Genomic DNA, 11,819 nt, shown 5'->3' with positions numbered 1-11,819 from the left:
CAAAACAAAATTTAAAAATTTAAAAATAATTGTATAAAAGCATTATTATTAAACTAATTAATATAGAAACAGTTATGAAGTAGAAAATTAATTTTATTCTTAAAAAAATATAATTACACATGAATCAATTATGATTATAAGTTATTATTAACTCTCAAGATCCAATTTCGTCCGGATTGACTAATAGGTTTGCTGTATTTTATTTTCATCATGAGTGTGAAATAAAAAATAAAAAAATGAAAAATAATGAATAATAAAATAAAACAAAATAATAATAATAATAAAAAAAAAAAAAAAGAGAACAAAGCGTTCGGCCTTTTGCTGTATGACCGAGCCGTTCGTACTCAACTAAGCGCGACCGTCCGCCCTATACATCGAGCCGTTCGTCCTCTTCCACGGGTGACCGTTCGTCCTCTATCCTTAGAGCCGTTCGTCCTCTACCCTGCCCAACAGGTCTTTGTTGGCCAATATCGAGACCGTTCGTCCTCTTCACTAGGAGACCGTTCGTCCTCTACCGTGCACTACTGTTTTACGTTCAGTTCCTTCCACCTGCATGCAACCGTTCGTCCTTTATTGAATAATATCACAGACGTTCGGCCGTTCGTCCTCAACCGTTCCGCCGTCCCGTCTTATTGACGTTCGGCAATTCTCATTCTCAAGCGTTCCTTCGTTCGACCGTTCAGCCTCTCAGGTAGCGAGCGTTCGGTCTTGGCTTATTGGTGTTGAGTTTAATATGGCGTTCGGTTTTGGGACTTTGAACGTTCGGTCCTGATGTTGAACGCTCGGCCTTGATGTTGAACGTTCGATCATGATGTTTATTCTTAGTGAACGTTCGGTCATGATGTTTATTCTTAGTGAACGTTCGGTCTTTATTGAGCGTTCGCCCAAACAGTAATTTGTTTTAAAATGGTCGTTCGTCATTCTATCGTTCGTCCTGACCCTCATCACTTCTTACTGCTCGTCCTAATCATTCTCCCTCTTCTACCGTTCGTCCTGACACTCCTCACTTATTACCGCTCGTCCTGTTCACTATCTCCTCTGGCCTTGGTCGCTCCCATTTGTTTAGGGCCCAGAAATGATTCCCACTATCTTCCACTAATGATTCCCACTTCACCAACCCTCCAATTATGTCTACCAAATTATTCCAATGGTCCCCCAATCAAAGCTACCGACAGTTTCATCCAATGAGGCTTGCCGACAATTTTGAGTCTTCTGCCGATTTAAGGAGTGCACTTCGTCTTGGGGGGACAGGACTGAACGGCCAACATCTATCTTTTCCCCACAGCTCACGATCAGATCAATATCCTCATCCTGATACCACCTCCAGGATTCATCTTCAACCTATCCTCACCCTCCAATACCTCACGGCCAACACCCGTAACCTCAACAAACCACTTCCTTTTCACTCCCAACTTCATTGCCTTCAACCCTTCATCCATTATTTTCAGCTCCATACACCGTCTCCAACACCTATAATCTTCATCCCATCTCTTCCTCATCACTCACGGCCAACACCACCATATTCACTCCAAAACTTCCTTTTCATACCCAACTTCAACTTCATCTTTCAACTGTCAAAAACCCCCAACCATCAGACTCTCACTAGCTATCACGATTCATCCTTCACTTTTGCCAATAATCACAAAGAATCCAACAATTCAAAAAGAAGAAGGAAGGAATCAAAAAACTGGAATACTAAAGAGTACATTGAAGGCAATCGTCGGCGGTATCGTCGGCGACATTGCCAACACTGTTTCTGGCGCGGGCGACACCACTGACGGTGGCTTTTAGGAGGCCAAGGGGTGTGCGGTGACGCTAGCCGTGAAGCTGTCGTGGACGATGAAGAAGTGAACCCTGGCCGGCGCGGTGGCCGAGCTCGCCTGGGAGGCGATTCACGAAGGAAAGTGTCCCCCTCGCGCGCAAGGAGTAGAGGAAGGAGGAGGCTCGATTCCATGGCCGGCGACGAGCTCGACGGAGGGCAGCGACCCTAGCTTGGTGGCATCTGTAACTCTCGACGGTGAACGGCCGTCATTGTTCCAGAATGAGAAGTGTTACTATGGGTCTCGACAAAGCTTGGGTCTCGACATGGTCTCACGCGGTCGACCACGACAAAGCCTTTAGCTGGGTCTCGACAAAGCTTGGGTCTCGACAAAGCTCTCCGCGGTCGGTCGTCCTCCGTGGTCGGTCGACAAAGTTTTCCGCAGTGGGTCTCGACAAAGTTTGATTCTCGACAGCTCTCCGCGGTCGGTCTCGACAAAGCTATCCGCGTTCGGCCTCAACAAAGCTGGTTGTTCGGTCTCGACAACCAAATAAGAAGACTGTGATTGAATGCTCCCATGAGTGATTGGCAAATAATTGAAGGAGAAAGTGGAGGGTCCCTCCACCTCTGGTGCGCCAGCTATTACAAAACACCATCATTTTATTATCTTCTGAGTGGACTATGCATAATGAGGGAATATTCCCTAAAATCAGATAAATAGACAAGGTATAGATCTATTCTGATTCAGATTGAATAAAAACTAAGAACCCCTTCTGACTTGAGCGTCGGAGTTTTTCCATTGCAGGTCCACCCCCCATTACACCAGATACCGGCAGCAGGAAGAGAAGCAGACAGAGGCGAAGGAAGGTGTGCGGAACACAACAGAAGGAGTGTTTTGGGACTGTAGCGGCAGGATTCCTCTCCGTTCCGGTTCGGCAGAAACATTTTGGCGCCGTCTGTGGGGAACGAGTGGCATCCCCATGAAACCACATAAAACCACACAAAAGCTCAGTTCAACATGGTTACTTCGGATCAGTACCAGGTTTTGCACTAAGAAGCAAAGAGTTCAACAATAAATTTGATGTCTTTTGTTTTGAGAATTTTCAGGAATATCCAGGTATTTGGACATTGAACTTGAATCTACTTTCGGAAAGGCTCATCATATAGATGCAGTCGGTTGAAGTTTAGAAAAAGATAAGTGGAAAATCCTTAAGATTCTAAACTTTCTCATTAAAATTTTATTATTTTACCACTTATTCTAGTTCTACGATAATCACATGGATCTTTAAAAATGTGATATATGATAACGTTGTCAATAATTTTAACTGTTATGTCAACTTCCAGTGGAGGTTACATTACATTATTTTGGCTTTGGCTTGCTTCTTTCTTTTACTCCATTATTTAGGAAAGGACAAATGAATATCTACAGCTGTAAGGGGGCGTCAGGTTCCCCTTTGGATAAATAATTTCATCAAAAAAGCCTCATGAAAAAAGGGATCCGGAAACAGAGAGAGGAAATGCTGGCACTAGCGACACCTCCGATATATTCATTGCCAGTTCATGGCTGGATGAAGGCGTTTAAATTTAGAGCTGCATCAACCGGGCTACTATTCTCATAATTTGAAGATATAAAAATCTGAAGTGCTGAAGATATTGAAATTCTCCAGGAACCTGCTTACAGCAGTTTCGGCAGAGACCGTGTAGCAGGCGACTTCGCAAGCCAGGGGTGAAGTGCGTGGAATGATGCCTCGACATATTATCAGCCGCTCGGTATTAGAGTGATCTCGGCCGCTCGACCTCATCTTGATATTGGCCGTTCGACCTCAACTTATTATTGGCAGTTCGGCATCAACATCTTATTGAATAAATTAAGCCCAATTTAGGCCGAGCAATCGCTCCCGAAAACACTAAATAAAATCATATTCAATGAAAATTGATAAGAGGTAAACTCCTCTATAAATATTTGAAGACCGAACGGTAAATCCCGCTCGGATAAGAGGTAAACTCCTCTATAAATATTTGAAGACCGAACGACGGTAAATTCTGCTCGGATAAGAGGTAAACTCCTCTATAAATATTTGAAGACCGAACGGTAAATCCCGCTCGGATAAGAGGTAAACTCCTCTATAAATATTTGAAGACCGACGGTAAATCCCGCTCGGATAAGAGGTAAACTCCTCTATAAATATTTGAAGACCGAACGACGATAAATCCCGCTCGGATAAGAGGTAAACTCCTCTATAAATATTTGAAGACCGACGGTAAATCCCGTTCGGATAAGAGGTAAACTCCTCTATAAACATTTGAAGACCGACGGCAAATCCCGCTCGGATAAGAGGTAAACTCCTCTATAAACATTTGAAGAACGACGGTACAACCCGCTCAGATAAGAGGTAAATTCCTCTATAAACATTTGAAGACCGACGGTAAAACCCGCTCGGGTAAGTAGAAAACTTTGAATTCAGGTACCTAGATCAAACTCTTTAAAAACAAGGGAAAAAACCCTCAAACTCATAAGTCTTATAGTGAACCGTTCGGTTAACAACCAAACGATTAACTCAGACTTGGGGGGCATGTTACTATGGGTCTCGACAAAGCTTGGGTCTCGACATGGTCTCACGCGATCGACCACGACAAAGCCTTTAGCTGGGTCTCGACAAAGCTTGGGTCTCGACAAAGCTCTCCGCGGTCGGTCGTCCTCCGTGGTCGGTCGACAAAGTTTTCCGCAGTGGGTCTCGACAAAGTTTGATTCTCGACAGCTCTCCGCGGTCGCTCTCGACAAAGCTATCCGCGTTCGGCCTCGACACAGCTCTCCGCGGTCGGTCTCGACAAAGCTATCCGCGTTCGGCCTCGACAAGCTCTTCTGCGTTCGGCCTCGACAAGCTCTTCTGCGTTCGGCCTCGACACAGCTCTCCGCGGTCGGTCTCGACAAAGCTATCCGCGTTCGGCCTCGACAAGCTCTTCTGCGTTCGGCCTCGACAAGCTCTTCTGCGTTCGGCCTCGACACAGCTCTCCGCGGTCGGTCTCGACAAAGCTATCCGCGTTCGGCCTCAACAAAGCTGGCTGTTCGGTCTCGACAACCAAATAAGAAGACTGTGATTGAATGCTCCCATGAGTGATTGGCAAATAATTGAAGGAGAAAGTGGAGGGTCACTCCACCTCTGGTGCGCCAGCTATTACAAAACACCATCATTTTATTATCTTCTGAGTGGACTATGCATAATGAGGGAATATTCCCTAAAATCAGATAAATAGACAAGGTATAGATCTATTCTGATTCAGATTGAATAAAAACTAAGAACCCCTTCTGACTTGAGCGTCGGAGTTTTTCCATTGCAGGTCCACCCCAATTACACCAGATACCGGCAGCAGGAAGAGAAGCAGACAGAGGCGAAGGAAGGTGTGCGGAACACAACAGAAGGAGTGTTTCGGGACTGTAGGGGCAGGATTCCTCTCCGTTCCGGTTCGGCAGAAACAAGAAGGTTTATCTCGCGTGAAGAGAAGGGAGTGAAGACGGAGGCCAAAACTGCTCCGACGATGGAGGTTCGAGCGGCGGCATCGCAGTCCACGCTTCGCGGTGTCCGAGCTTGCCTCACGAACGCATGGAGGGTGCGGCGGTGCTCCCAGCATGGGTGATGACGCCGGCGACTTTCTCGGTCGGCCACGGGGATGTGCGGCGGGCTGGTCGAAGATGGTGGTCACCGTGGGTGGTGAAGAAGTAGCTCCCGTTCCCATTTGTTTCATGTTTCTGGATGAGAAAGAAGACCTTAGTGGTTTCTAGTGGTTTCTGATTGAAGAGGATAAAAGAGGTATTGGGCCTGGACCAGCAAGTGTCATCCCAATATTTCAATTGCACCCCTTCCATTCGGGCTTAAGCCCATTTTGTGCAAATAACATAAAATAAAAAAACAAAAAGAAGAAGAATTGGACCTGGGCAAACATTTCGGGATGCACTTCCATTTTTCATCCTTACACCCCTGACAGACACGGAGAAGAGAGTATTGGCCCAAACAAAGGAGCTTCAATTTTATTCGGCACCTCTGGTTTTTATCTCCGTACCTCTAATCCTGTTGAGTTTTTCTCTTGTTTTTTTTTTATGTTTTTTTTTTCTTTCTTTTTATTAGCTTTTTATTACATGTAACCCCCTTGTAAGATAACCCCACCCCTTTGTTTTAGTGGACTTGTTCGCTTCGTTTTATATAAAATTTTCAAAAAAGAAAAAATAAAAAATATATAAAACTTAAGAAAAAATACGTGTAATAAATATCGGTATGAGTACTTGTGCGATCGTACGCATAGGCCTAGTACTTATTACCTAAAATATAAAATAATGAAAAGTCGTGTGAGTACTCGTGCAATCGTACGCATCAGCCTAGTGCTCATTACGCAAAACAATAAAAAACATTGAAAAAGCCGTGTGAGTGCTCGTGCGATCGTACGCATTAGCCTAGTGCTCATTACGCAAAAATTTAAATATTATACAAAAAATACCAAAAAAATATATAAAATCTTCAAAAACCAAAAACATCAACATTTTCAAACAACAAACAGTCTTGCTAGCCAGAACTACGTGATCCTTGATTCTCCATCAAAAGTGGAGATACGTAGGAGCAAGGCCAGTCCTTGTCAGGTTCACTTTCCCAAAAATCCAAAGTCATTTTCTCAAACAAATTTCTCAAACAAATTTTAAAGCAGTTTTCTAAAAGAACTACGGAAAACTGATTTCTCATTCTTAATGAGAATACGTAGGAGCAAGGTCAATCCTTGTCGGGCCCAAAAAACTAAAAAATATATTTTGTTTATTTATAGTTTTATTTTAAGGGATAGTTAAACATTTTGAAAACCACATTCATATTCGTGTATTTAGTTAAAGGTACTGCCTTAGGGCAGGCGTTGTAGGGTGCTAACACCTTCCCTACACGTAATCGACTCCCGAACCAATAATCTCAGTTTCGCAGACCATGCCTTATCATTTTATGGTTTTTCCGTAGTTTTCCAGAATAAACTATGGTGGCGACTCCAAATCTCTTTTTCAAAACCCCGCGCGTTCTTTTTTCGGGTCGTCGTCCCGTCGCGATCCCGGTTGCGACATTAACAAAGATAAAATGCAAGCTGGATAAAAAATACACATGATTTGTGATTATTTGTATGATGATATTATGTTTCTGGACGTTAAATTTTGTAAAAAGGAAAGCCCATGGGCTGGTCCTGGCCTATAGGGCTTTAGGGATTTTTAGCCTTGTGGGCTTTTTTAATAAAGAGTTTTTTTGGCCTTGTGGGCTTTTTTAGCCCCAACCCACATGGGCTAGGGCCAAATCTTATTAAAGGGGCTCATTTGATAGCTCGACCTGTGTACATCTTTGACGTCAAAAAGAGAAAAATGATTACATGTTTATCCTAAAAACAATGTAATAGGCTTTTGTAAGTATACAGGCAAATTTAAAATAAAAATTATGGATTTAGAAAAAAAATTTTAAAATTATACAGGATTTTGTAAGTATACAAAAGTTTGTCTCCCACCACTTCATTTTGACACATTATTAAAGATGAAATCGTCCTTTCCAAAAACGATTTTAAAGTATAATCGATTATCACACATATTTTTATTAAAAATTAATAAAAATATTAAAATTGCAGGATTGACGACTTCTATAATGTATCCCACATTTTTACTTTTCTATTTTTTTATTTCTTTATTAATTAAAATGATGATTTATAATTTGTAACTAATGTATTTAAATATATTTAAAATAATGTAAATTATATTTAATTAATAATTATTTTTTTAATATTATTAAATAAATAAATTTTATAATTTTAATTACTTTTATAATTAAATTAAACTTTTTATAAAAATTTTAATTAAATAATTTATAACCATAATTATTGTAATTATGTAATTGAAAACACTTTATAAGAAGTTTAATTTAATTACAATAATAATTAAAACTATGAAATTTATTCATTTAATAATATAAAAACTTTAATTGTTAGTTAGATATAATTTATTGTAACATCCCAAAATATAGTAATTACCATAGATTAGAATTAATTACAATTAACAGTTAAACATGCAGTCTTACACTATTCACGAAAAATTAATACAAAGCCGAACGTTCTTACGTACAGGGTAAAATTCCATGCAACAGTAATTCAAAGTTAATAGACGAACGGTTTTACAAACTTTAACCGAACGTTCCAAAAGCTAACAGAAAACGAAAGCTACAACTAACGAGCGCTCTAGGGCTCGGCTTTAACCTCTACTTCAACAAGGTTGGCGTCTTCCAAATTTTCTTCTTCCAGCATTTCTTCAAGTGGCGCCTCACCATCTGCTCACATCCACACGGATGATCATTGCATTGACAAGACGGACGTACATAACCAGTAGACAACACAAGGAATTTGCAAGGGTAAGCTTAGGTAATTTAATTCATACAATTCACATACAATTTTAACATAAGAAATTAACATACAAAACATCCACCAATGAATCAGCATAGAGTAAATCATCCAATTCTCATAAATAACGACTGTCCTGACTGTATGAATCCATGTAACCACAGGCGTTCGTGCACTCGGGTGGTGTGGTAACTGGAACCATACATCAGCTGCCACCCGAGGTTAACCCTATCAGTCCAAAGTACTCAATAGGACTAGAGTCTCCTGCCATTCCCACGCATGACCTACTCCCCTCTACATGAGGACGAGCACTCACGGAATATCAGGATGAACAGCCATCAGCGACTTTACCATGGTCATACTACACAACTTATCACATTCAGATCATAGAGACGTTCCTCCTTGGAACGTTCGTTCAAAATCCACTTTCAATATTTCACTTAAAATAACGTTCGCACACCTTAACCATTTCTATTATTCACATTTTCATTCTTTGTTCCACTTTGATAAAATAACGAGCGTTCATCCTTTAATAAATAAGGACGAACGTATTTCAGTACATTGAATCCTCGTTTCTGAACAAAAGAAACGAGCCCTTGTCCACTGACGGACGTTACGAATACTTAACTCATTTTAAGAAACTGAATATAGAAGATCTGAATAATACTTAGAATAATTTAAGTATAAAGAATTCAGATTGAATCAAATGGATAGATGCACCACAAATGACGTAGATATATTAACAGAATGTAATTTAATTCAGGGGACAACACTGCTAGTCAATGACCGAACGTTCAATAAATAAATTTGGACGAACGCTATTTACGTTCGCTCAGGAATCAATAATAAGGACGAGCGTTCAGTATAAAACCGAAGACTGCTTAGGACGAACGCTAGGTAAATGACCGACCACTAAATAGAACGGACGCTCGATATAAGACCGAGCGCTCATTTGGACGAACGCTCAGTATAAGACTAAGCGCTACCTATAACGAACGCCGGATTACAAAACCGAGCGTTACTAATATAACTTCAATTTATAGCGATCGTTGGACACCACTAGGATGAGCCGAACGCTCAAACCTAGCCTTTCACAATAAGACGCTCGTTCTTAAGTAGAATCCTTTCCAAATGAAAGAATTCCTATTCTAAGTCATTTTCAGGGGAAACCGAACGGTATAAGACCGTTCGATGACGAGCGTGCATTATCAAGCAAAGACTATGATATTTTCCAGATTTTTCATCTACAATAACTTCACAGTTTTCATACGATTCATAACTTATAATTTATCTCCACCATAAATCTCATACATTACAGAATTCATATTATCATCTCATACTATACAGAAATTATTCATTTTCCAAATCATACGTTTCATCCTCAACATACAGTTCAAACAATATCATTCATAACCATCCATTACACAGTACTCGTTCATGCATACTTAAATATCATACAGTTCATTCATCCAGTACAGTTTCATGCTTTCCCACGCATCATGCAAGTATCAATTAAATTACTAAAGCTTCCCTTACCTGGTTCAGTAGTGCACTTCCAATTGCAAGGGTTTCGCTCGTTCTCTCACAGCTTTCTACCCAAAGAATCACTCCACAACTTCCACTTAATCTAACACACCAAAATCATAAACAGTTCAGACCTATAACCCACGCATGCAACCCGAATTTGGTTCGCAAAAACCAAAGGGACGAATATTCAGAGACGAGAACTTACCAGTTCAGATCTCAGTTCTGTTCGGTTCAGAACGATGCTCACGGTGCAGGGAATGTTTCTACGGTATCTGAAATGGGATCGGAGGAGATGATGGTGAGTTATCTTAGAGAGAAGATGGAGAAGTTTTAGAGAGAAGCTGGAGAAGAAGAAAAGCCAGAGTTTCGTGAGGAAGAAGGTGAATGCATGCAGAGAATGGGAAGAGTTTTTCAGCAAAATTTCTTTTCCTTCCCACGCAGAACGAACGCCCATTCTCCACACGCCACTTGTCTTCCACTAACGTTTTTCAAAGGTTCCAGCCGTGACACATGGCAGATACATGCAGAGTGGGTGTGAGTGCTGTTTGACGTGGCACGGTGCATTAAAAGGGTGATCAGAGTGTGGATTTGGGTGCGTTAATTAATCAGGGTTTCACATTTATATTGTTTTAAATACATTAAAAATATTATTTATAAATTATAAATCTTTTTAATTAATAAAGAAATTAAAAAATAAAAAAAGTAAAAGTGTGGGGTGCACGACTTCAATAGGAGAAGTCCTCAACCCTTACAATTTTAATATTTTTATTAATTTATAATGAAAAGAGGTGTGGTAATTGATTAAAGGCCTGATAATCGATTATCACGCCTTAAAATCTTTTTTGGATGCACGACTTCACCTTTGATCACTGTTCGTGCAAGTGGTGCGATTTCTTTATTTGAAATCGTCTAGGCCTTCCACGACTTGCCTAGATCTGTAATTTCAAAAGTTTTTGCCTAAATTGGTAAATTTTTGTTTAAATTTGCCTATATACTTAAAAAAACCAATGTGATAACCATTAAACAAATGTTGAAGAAAAATATATACATGTATGGGATGTGTCGCAACCGGAATCGCGACGGGACGACGACTCGAAAAAAGATAACGGGTTTGAAAAAGAGATTTAGAGTCGCCACCATAGTTTATTCTGGAAAACTACGGAAAAACCATAAAATGATAAGGCATGGTCTACAAGAACCAGATTCTAGGTTCGGGAGTCGGTTACGTGTAGGGAAGGTATTAGCACCCTACAACGCCTGCCCTAAGGCAGTACCTTTAACTAAATACACGAATATGATGTGGTTTTCAAAATGTTTAAATATTCCCTAAAATAAAAATCTAAAGAAACAAAATATATTTTTTAATTTTTTGTGCCCGACAAGGATTGACCTTGTTCCTACGTATTCTCATCTAGAATGAGAAATCAGGGTTACGTAGTTCTTTTAGAAACTGCTTGAAAAGTTTGAGGAATTGTTCGAGCAATTTGTTATGGATAAATTTGGATTTTTGGGAAAGTGAACCTGACAAGGACTGGTCTTGCTCCTACGTATCTCCATTTTTTATGGAGAATCAAGGATCACGTAGTTCTGGCCAGAAATATTGTTTCTTGTTTGAAAATATGGATGTTTTTAGTTTTTGAAGATTTTATATTTTTTTTTTGTTTTATATAAGAAAGGAAAAAATGTTTTAGCACAAGGACGATGCGAGGGATCACACGTGTGCTTAATCTTTAAAACATATTTTTGTGATTTATTTAAGAAAAAGAAAAGATTTTTAGCACAAGGACGATGCGAGCGATCACACGTGTGCTTAACATTTAAAACATATTATTTTTTTTTTAATTTTTATGTAAAACGACAAAAACAAGTGTAATGGATATAAATAAAGCAAAGGGGTGGAGTTATCATACAAGGGGTTACATGCAATAAAAACCAACTAATAAAAAGAAAACAAATAATAAAAAAACGAGAGGACATCCCAATAGGAATAGAGGTGCAGAGATGAAACCAGAAGTGTGGAAAAAAATTGAAGCTCTTTTGTTTGGGCCAAAACCCCTCTTTTTTTTTATATCTGTCAGGGGTGTGAGGATGAAATTTGGAGATGTCATTGAGTATTTGCTGGTCCAGGCCCAAT

Source organism: Vigna angularis, chromosome 10 (assembly GCF_016808095.1).
Source record: "Vigna angularis cultivar LongXiaoDou No.4 chromosome 10, ASM1680809v1, whole genome shotgun sequence".
NCBI classification, from domain to species: Eukaryota; Viridiplantae; Streptophyta; class Magnoliopsida; order Fabales; family Fabaceae; genus Vigna; species Vigna angularis.
Note: the sequence above shows the minus strand (reverse complement) of the source record.